This window comes from Cervus elaphus, chromosome 8, assembly GCF_910594005.1.
Source record: "Cervus elaphus chromosome 8, mCerEla1.1, whole genome shotgun sequence".
In the NCBI taxonomy this organism is placed as follows: domain Eukaryota; kingdom Metazoa; phylum Chordata; class Mammalia; order Artiodactyla; family Cervidae; genus Cervus; species Cervus elaphus.
In genome coordinates, this window is record NC_057822.1 from 1,008,948 (window position 1) to 1,018,728 (window position 9,781).

Genomic DNA, 9,781 nt, shown 5'->3' on the forward strand with positions numbered 1-9,781 from the left:
CAGCATGAATCTAAACAGCGTGGCTCCCTCTAGACAGCAGGAGCAGAGAACTTTCTTGCAGCTGAAGGATCTGCTTGCCTAGGCCTCCAGGAATTTGAGGCTGAGAAGCCCAAATTTTGGTTAAGACTGTGAGGTTGTTCCATCTTGGCCACGGGACTCATCCCATGGGTCACCACAGCCAGTTGCAATGATACGATGTGTAAATGCAAGCCCAGGGCTCAAATGCCAGGCTGCCAGGACCTGGTGAACACGGCTGGGCGAGGGTCTGGGCTGTGGCCGGAAAGTTGCATTGTGAGTGTGGCAATGGGAAGCCGGGGTGTGGACCTTGGGGAAGCTTGCGTGTGCCCTGAGTGACACCCTCCTTCCTGTCTGCGGGGAGGCCGTGACCGCCCCGTAAAGGCCCCGTGGGCTTGCTCTGGAGCCCCTGGAGGTCGCTCCCTGGGCTCCTCCCTGCCAACCCCCGTGTTCTCTCTGGAGATGCAAGACTCAGAGCAACTTCCTCGGCCCCAGGGCTGGGTGGTTTCCTGGTGGTTAGAGAAGATCCCACAGCCTCCCCCCACCCCGCATCCCCTCCTGGCCACCGTCTTACCTCGAATCTCTGAAACAGACTCCCACCGCCCCTCACGTGACCGGATTCTGACAGAATAAGCCCACTTCCAAGGGAAGCTGAGACCAACAAGGGTGTTGAGAAAACTGTGTTTTTTGAAAGAATTTCAGTGGAGGTCCATGCCTCCAGAAAGCATGTGCCTAGAATCAGAACTCAGGTGTGTTTCCAAACAGGCGTTTCTCGCCCTGGATGCCCCCAGACTGGCCACGAGGTCCCCTTCGTGAGGCTGCGGGTGGACCCAGCAACAAGTCTGAGACACTTCTCGTGGCTCGAGCGTGACTCCTGTGCCCCCGGAAGGCTCCTGCAGGCCAGGAACCTTGCCTCAAAGGCAGAGGAAGCAAACTCAGTCCTCCCTGCAGACACGGTTCACCTGTCCACCCTGCAACAGTATAGCCAGGGCATGTGTTTCCTCTCTATTGTAACAAATTGCCACAAGCTCAGTGGCTTAAAACTAAGCAGATTTATAATCTTAAAGTTCTGGAGGTCAGAAGTCTGGAAGGTGTTGTTTCTTCAGGCAGCCCTAGTGGGGAATCTCTTCTCTTATGTTTCCCAGCTTCCAGGGGCCCCCAGCACTCCTTGGCTTGCGGCCCCTTCCTCCAGGTTCAGAGCCTGTGTCATAGCGTCACGTATTCCCCCAACTCTTCTGCCCTCTTCCACTTCCTGGGACCCTTGTGATCGGGCCCAGCTGGATAAGCCAGGCTCCTCCACCGTCTCTGCGTCGCTGATTCACGATCTTAATTCCATCTGCAGCCTTGATTCCCCTTTGCCATGTAAGGTAATGTGTTCATAGGTTCTGGGAGTTCGGACTTGGACCCCCTTGGGGGGCCACCACAACCAGACTGGCCCTTCTGATCTCCACAATCTGGACCACACTTGCCCCCTCCGAAATCCACCTTGGCCTCTCGACAGGTGTCACGGAGTCGGCAGGAGAGAGATGCCGTCCGTAAACTCTTCCTCCAGGACTTGCATTCAGTCCTGACTCTCAACACCGGCCTGAGACCTGGGGTCCAATGGATGCAGGCTGGGTGGCTCCTAAGGGCACCGCAGGCTGCCTCATCAAGCCTGGGGCGAGAGTCCCCTCCACCATCACCACCCCAGACGGCTGCCTGCGGTGCCCCGTTTGTCCCTGGAAACCCCCAGGGAGACCAGAGCGAGGCCTGAGTTCTTGTGGAGCAACTCCTTCCCCTCCCCCACCCATATTCTGGTTCCTTCAACCCGGGGTCAGCTTGACCCTGGGAAGTGAGGACGGAGGTCCCAAGGGAGCCTGAAGGTGGCTTGACTGGGCCAGCTATTATATCCTAGCAAAAGCTGGTTCAAAACCTCTGTTACCTCCTCATTTGTTCATTCTAAAAATATTCAACGTGCATGAACTATTTGCCAGAGACAATCTCTACCCTCAGGAGTTCGTTATCTAGGGAGACAGCATGAAAAGAAGCACAAACAACTGGAAATTGTAATGAAAGTGGAGGCAGGAGCCCGGGGGATAACGGGGAGGCGACCTGCCTCGGTGGGATAGCCGGCACCGCCCAGAGCGGGCTGACCCTGGAGGGTGGCCTGGAGCGGTGGTGGGTGAGTGGGGGAGCCAGCTTCCGGGCGTTGGGAAGGGCGAGCGGAGGCCTGGAGGTGGGGAGTGCCCGCGGCCCCGGCAGGGTGGAGAGCTGGGCGGCAGAGGCTGCGGGAGGAGGGGACTCGCTGCGCCCAGTCCGAAGCGTCCTGCCCTCTCCGCTCCCCGCCGGGCCTGACTCAGGGCACGCTGCCCGCACACCCCGCACACCTCAGCCCGGGACCAAGCGTCACGCGTGGTGGAAGGGCCACGTGCCCCAGAGTCGGATGACCCGATGCTGAACTGGCCCTTCTCAGCGGTACGCTTTACCTCTCTGAGTCTCTGTTTCCTCCTCTGCAAATGGGCGTGAAGCTGTGTCTGCCTCACAGAGCCTGTGTGGGGTTATATGAGGAGCTAAATGTGCCCGGCATGTAATACCTGATAAATGATGACTTACATGACACGCCCAGACCCTGCCCACGTGACCACTGTGTATCTATACTCCCAATGTCAGCATTCTAATAGAGGACAGAGACCCTCTGAGACCCGGAGTCGGATTTGGGAGGGAGGAAGGGAAGGCTGTCCTGGCAACTCTCAGGTCACAGCCTGCTGGACTCAGCAGCCTGAGGTTGACCCGGGGGAGGCTCCCGCCCAGACGGGAGGGAGAGCCTGTCTTTCTCGAAGGGACTGAGGGCTCGGGCGGCCCCGGGCCCGCCTGACTCACGCTGCGTTCAGAATCAGGAATGAGTAACTGCGGGGCCCGGCAGGAGGTTGCCCAACGCTGTGGTCTCCTGCCCCTTCCCCCACAGCCCCGCAGGATGGGCACATCGGGCGGGATGGCCGAGGCTCCAGGGGCGGGTGGCTGGAGAGGAATTCTGGACGGCCGGACGGAGCCCACGGAGCTGTCCTTTCCTACAAGGTCACCATCATCCCCTCCCCCTACGGCGGAGTGATGGTGAGCGTGGGCTGTACTGGGCGTGTGCCAGGCTCCTTACACGCATCATCTCGTCTGCTCTTCATGACAGGCTAGCATGAAGTTGCAATCATTAGCCTCACTTTATAGACAAGGACACTGAGGCACGAATGACGAAACCTGCCCGGGTCATGGAGCTGTGAAGTGGCGGAGACAGGTTCGAGCCTGGACGGGTGACCTCTGTAACCTGGTTCTTAACCAGCCATTCTCGTGGTTCTCAAATTGGAATCACCTGGAAGGCTTTCAAAACCTGGCAGAGTCTTCCTCCCCCTTGGAGACTCCGTCTGGAGGTTGGGGTGTTGCCGAGAGTGGCCCGCTGATGCCGCCCCGCAGCCAGGATGGAGAGTCTGCGACCCCCGCCACACCGTCCTCCTGGGCATCTCTGCCCCTCCCCTCATCTGCAGCCAGCAGTCTCGGGGGGTGGGGGGGGCATGGCCTCCTTCTGGGCCTTCTCGGTGGCTCAGAAGTAAAGAATCCACCTGCAACGCAGGAGACCCAGGTTCAATCTCTGGGTCAGGAAGATCCCCTGGAGGAGGGCATGGCAACCCATTCCAGTGTTCTTGCCGAGAGAATCCCAAGGACAGAGGAGCCTGGCAGGCTACAGTCCATGGGGTCGCACAGAGTTGGACATGACTGAAGTGACTTAGCACGCACTGCTTCCTTTTTATGGCAGTCACCTGGACTGAGATGACATCTCCAATAACCAGACAGCTCCTGCTGCATTCAAATTTTCTTGCTGGGCCAGAGGTTCTTAAACAAACTGCACAAGATTTCCTGGAAGAGTCATTAAAACCACAGATTCCTGGGCCACTGACCCCTCCAGCCAGGCCTCCCGAGACCAAACCTCTCAGCCTCGGCATCCGTATATTATAAAGCTTCCTAGACAGTCCTGATACACACCCGGGTCACTGGGATTCATTCCTTTCACCACCGTGTAGTTTTCTTTCTGTGAAGGAGATTTTTCTGCCAGTGTGTCTCAGATTCTTCCCCTGTTTCCTTAACAAGCAACGTGGCTCTGACCATTCTTGGAGCTGCTTCCTGGTGTATGCATTCGTAAGTCTGAAGAGAAAACACATCTAGAAGGTGTTTAGCTTTACTAACCGCACTAAGAATGGCGATGCCAGGGAGGGAAAAGGAACAGGGGTGGTTTGGGAGTAAGTGTGGGTTCAGGGAGGCCGGCTGCTCTAACAAAGAGACTTCGAAGTGTGTGATGCCTCAGACACTACATGTGCTTCCTTCCTGCCCAGGCCAACAGGCCAAGGTGCTTCGGGTCCGAATGGTGAATACATGTCTGGGGCAGTGGGGGACTCTGCTCCACGCCGCCACTCAGGGGCCCAGGCTGACGGAGGCTCTGTCAGCTTCAGTCTGGGCCCTGACCGCGAGCCCCCATAGGAGAAGAGAGAGGCTGGAGGATCACGCCCACTCTGAACCACCAGGGCCCGCGTCACCCCTGCCCCAAGTCCAGCGGTGAGGACTCGGCAGTGCGCGGTGCAGGGGACGCTAGGAAGGGTGGCCGCTGGCTGGGCAACTGCCTGCAGTACCGGGTCCACGTCACAAACCAGGGGAGGGCTTCCCTGTCGGCCCCTAGCCGCCCTGAACCCGGAGGAGAAGGAGGCTGGGCCAGGAGAGAAACCTGGTTCACAGAGGGAGCCTGCCGGGGCCCCGCCGTCTGTCTCAGCTCTAATCACCTCGTGTCCTCCCTTCAGGACGCAGACGAGTCTTCCTCTGCGGCGCCCCGACAGTGCGGGCCCACCCCACTCCTCTCTGCCCCTCACCCCCCAGCCCCATCCACGCGGTGGTCCTGGGTCCTGCCTGCTGAGCGAGGGCCCCTGAGAGTGGGATTTCCTGGCGAGAGATGAGAGTCAAGGGTCTCTGCAGGGGAACTGGAGGAACAGCCTTGGGGAGAGCTTTGGGGGCCGCCGGAGGCGCGCGGGGAAGCATCTTCGTGGTTCCTGCTTCCCTGCCTACAGCCGCGAAGCCAGCGCTCTGCCAATGTGGAAGCACTGAGGCTCATCTGCCAGCAGGGAGAGCTCTGCAGGTGGGGAGGAGCTGCAACTGCCTCCCCAGCCCGCCCTCGTTGAGTCCCGCGGATGCCTGGTGAGCGCCGACTGTGTGCCCGCGAGGACTGCGGCGTCGTCCGGAGCTGGACGCCGGGGATAGGCTGCCAGGGTATGCTGTCCAGCTTTGCCTCTGCCGGTCTGAGACCTCGAGCGATTACCTAAGCTCTCTGAATGTACTCTCCTCCTGGTAGAATGGGCACAGTGACAGTCCCCGCGTCAAGGCGCTGCTGTAGGCAGAGAGGCAGACCTGAGCAGGTGCCAGGCAGAGGGCCTAGCCCGCAGACTGCAGCCTTGTGCCAGGGAGGCTGTAACCTGGAGTAACCTGCCTGAGCGAGCGAAAAAGGGGGGGTGTTGGTCTCTGAAGCCTTGAGTTTTCTGCCCCGCCACCTTCGGAGTCTTGCCTGCTTTTTCCACTCAATTTAGCTGTGCTGGGTCTTAGTTGCGGCAAATGGGATCTAATTCCTTGACCAGGAATCTAATCAGGCCCCCCACATTAGGAACGCGGAGTCTTCACCACTAGACCACCAGGGAAGTCCCTTGCCTGCTTTATTTTTTTTCTGAGGATAAATGTTTTTTAGGTTAAGCTGGACACATAAGATGTTGAAAGTGAAGTGAAAGTCTCTCAGTCATGTCTGACTCTTTGCGACCCATAGACTGTCCATGGCATTCTCCAGGCCAGAATACTGGAGTGGGTAGCCTTTCCCCCCTCCAGGGGATCTTCCCGACCCAGGGATCGAACCCGGGTCTCCCGCATTTGCAGGCGGATTCTTTACCAGCTGAGCCACGAGGGAAGCTGAGCTTCCATAAGAAGTCGGGTGACAGCAAAGCCTTCATTGAGACAGCAGGTATGGCAGAAACCAAAGCAACCATCTGAAGCAATTATCCTTCAATTAAAATAAATAAAAAACAAACGAGAAAAGCCAACAGCTATAAGCCCTGGCTGCTCACGGGAGGGCGGGCAGTGGCGTCTCCCGTCTGCCCACCACGAGGCGCCAGCGGCTACTCCCTTACGAGCTGAAGCCGAGCCCCGCATTGGGCGGGTTCTCACGCCGCTCAGGGTGGAAGAGGGGCTGACCTCTCCTACTCCACGTCCGTCCCGTCAGTTCTGGGCACCAGACCTGGGTCTCCCGCTTCCCTGCACTTTCTTGTTAGGTGGGGAGCAAGGATCTGAGGTGGTTGCTGATACCATCTCAGGGGGCAGGAGTCACCCTTGGAATTCCTAGAGAGGAACACGTGCTTGGAAAACCCCAAGAGTGTTATCAGCGCTCATCAGCTGTGTGTGTGTGTGTGTGTGTGTGTGTGTGTGTGTGTGAGTGTGTGTGGTGAACCCGCAGACGCGAAGAAAGTGCAATCAATGACTCCCTGGAGTGAGCTGTCTTTGAAGGGTTTAAGGCCAGCAGCAAAGTTAGTTCCGTAGTTTCTTTTTTGAACGCTTCCTGGGTCTCTAAATGAGTCTCAGCATCCTGAGAAACAGCATCTCAGTGTTAATTATCTCAATCTGAAACATCTTCATCACAGAAATGATAGCTGCCCCCGGGCAGTTCCCAGGGCCTAGGTGAGCAGAGGCCTGAGCGGGTATGGACAGGGCGTCATTTAGGAAGGAGCTTTCGTGTGAGCGATCGGCCCGGGGCAGCTCAGTCATTATACTTGTTGCCTATTTTGCAAACAGTTTACTTGTTTATGTTGGCTGTGCTGGATCATCACTGCGGCAGGCCTTTCCTCTGGGAGCAGGGGCTCTCTCCAGGTGCAGTGCGTGGGCCCCTCATTGCGGCGGGTTCTCTTGTTGCAGAGCACGGACTCTAGGACTCTAGGGCATGCAGACGTCAGTAGTTGCAGTGCGTGGGCTCGGTCAGGCTCTAGAGCAGCCTCTCCCAGGCTCTAGAGCACAGGCTCAGTACTTAGGGCTCAGTAACTACTGCTGAGTTAGCCCTCAGTAGTAGGGCTTAGTTGCTCCACAGCATGTGGGATCTTCCCAAACCAGGGGTTGAGCCAGCATCTCCTGCATTGACAGGCAGATTCTTTACCGCTGAGCCGCCAGGGAAGCCCACTTATTGCCTATATTTCATTTGTTATTCCCTTGACACATTTCTCAAGGGATTCCAGCCTAGTTAGAATAAGGAAATGTTCAGCAAATAGGTGACTAAAAAGTAGAGAAAAATAAAGACCTCAAAGCAGGAAAAATCTCAGACACAAAGGCCATGGGAAAGGACAAGTATATCTATGACCATGAGAATCAAACTAGCACCTTTGGTTAAGCTCATAATTAGACTCTGAGCTCCCTAGCAGCCCATGCAAGAAGGGAACCAGAGCTGGACATCTACTTCTCATTACTAGAAGGAAGGCAGCATGTGAAACGATTCCTGCCACACATGGACATTTTTCTAAGGACGGGGCAGCGTCAGTGTCCTCGGCCACCTCACAGCTCTGATGAGAGACTGCCTGGGGCGGGGCCCCGTCTACTCGTCTGTGAACTGTGAACAGTGCTGACCTTTCGGATGGTTGAGGAGTAGGCCAGCTCCTGGCAGACGGTAGGCATCCAACTGAAGTTTATTCTTTACTTTCTGTCCCCCTCATTGCCCACAGGATGAATGCCTTACTGTAGTTGTTGGTTTCTTATTGTACAGCTATTTAATCCCCATTTCATTTTATTAATCCCACGTTATTATGCTTTTACTGGGCCGTAATTGATCTAGAGTGCTGTGCTATTTTTCGCTGGACAACAACGGGAATCAGCTCGCGGTTGTTTGGTTGCTCAGCTGAGTCTGACTCTTTTGCGACTCTATGGACTGTAGCCCACCAGACTCCTCGGTCCATGGGGTTTCCCAGGCAAGAGTACTGCAGTGGGCTGTCATTTCTTTCTCCAGGGGATCTTCCCGACCCAGGGATCAAACCACATCTCCTGTTTAGCACGCGGGTTCTTTACCGCTGAGCCGCCAGGGCAGCCTGTGAGTCAGCCGTGTACATGCATCCCCGCCCTCGAGCCTCCCTGTGACCCCACCCCACACTCCTTGATACAAGCACAGCTGTCCCCGCTCTGTATCCAGCTCAGCGGTAGGTTCTGCGCATGCAGCAGTGAGTGAGGAGGTGTGGGCCCTCCCTTTAGGAGGCTCACAGGTTAGCAGAGGGGCGAGGCAGGCAGGCGAGGGGAACGCAGCAGGGTAAGTTCTATTATAAGGGCATAATAATGACTATAATGACTTCCGTATTTTTAGTATTAAGCCCAAGCTAAGCACTGTACTTGACAAGAATAGCATGAGAAAGGAAACCTATAGACACAGCAATGAACTCATAAATGAAAAAAAAAAAATTCTCAGTAAAACTCTTAGCAACTGCATTCAAAAAGGAGGATAAGGATCAGATTACACACTATCAGATCAAATTAAATGGGTCCCAAGAATGCAAGCTTCATGTCAGAAAATCAGTTTGGTAGATTAACAGAGCAAAGAAGAAAATACACAATTGTCTCAATAAATTAGAAAAAAAGCTGAAGAAACTTCCATTTATGATTTTAAAATAAAATTTTAAGAATAGAAAGGAATTTCCTTAACCCGATAAAGAATTTCTACCAGAATGGTTCTCAGAGGGCATCAGCATGGCCAGGGAACTTGTCTGAAATGGAAACCCTCAGGCCTCATCCAGGCTTTCTGAATCCGAAACCCTGGAGGCTGGGGTTGGGAGAAGTCTGGGTTTTAATAAGCCTCCCATGTAACTCTAGTGCTGGTAGAGCTTGACAACCACCAATCTACAAGAAACCCACATCAAAAAGGATACTTAATGATGAAATGTTGAAACCGTTCCTTCTAGATACAGAACAAGATAAGAGTGTCCATGATCATTAGTTTTATTCAGCATTCAACAGAAAGCTCTTGCAGTACAATAAGGCAAGAGAAAGAAATAAAAGGTTGAAGGTTTGGAAAAGAATGATTACATATGTAGAAACCCAAAGGAGTCTATAAGCTATAAGCGGGGAGGGAGGTGTGCTCACAGATTCAAGGGTGCTAAAGACTTTTTATTCCTCAGCCTGGGTGGGGTTGACAAGACGTCCACTCTGTTGTTACTTCTTAAAATGGCTGCATGTTATACCCTCCTCTGAATGCATGATACATTTTGCAATTTGCAGACGTGCACATAGATGCAGAGGCAACTGCAGAAATCACGCATGCGTGGCTCAAGTTCATCCACACGGCCCACACGGAACCAGGGCAGAACCTCCAGCAGCAGACAGCAGAGGACTTGCCAACCTCGGGAAGGACTGCTGAGGGTGGTGACCAGGGGGCCAGCTGCTCTGAAGCTCGGGGAACAAGAGGGCACCCACTCGTGGGTGACCAGACTGTACTAACTGGGCACCTCTCTCCAGAAGAGTTCCTGAGCGCATGTGGGTGGGGGGCAGTGGTCAGAAAGCCATGACTCTCTCCGGGTGGGGAGGGATGGGGAGAGGAGGGAAGGGTCACTGGAGGGAGAGTGTCCCCAGGGGTCTGTGAACCATTGCACTGCAGGCAAAACGTTCCCTGTGTTTTCGGGTGGAGTGTGTCCCCAGTGTCCTCTGCTCCTCGAAGGGGGCGGACACTCCCACCTCCTCTGACAGATGCTGCCCGTGC

The 9,781-nt window shown here is 55.2% G+C and overlaps 1 long non-coding RNA gene across 1 annotated transcript; it reads left to right on the forward strand.

The window, feature by feature from the left end:
• Nucleotides 1–5,945: 5,945 nt before the first annotated feature.
• Nucleotides 5,946–9,477, forward strand: LOC122698866. Its single transcript, XR_006342445.1, has 3 exons — nt 5,946–6,028; nt 7,518–7,711; nt 9,304–9,477. It is a non-coding gene; the product is annotated as an uncharacterized LOC122698866 (long non-coding RNA).
• The last annotated feature ends 304 nt before the right edge of the window (nt 9,478–9,781 follow it).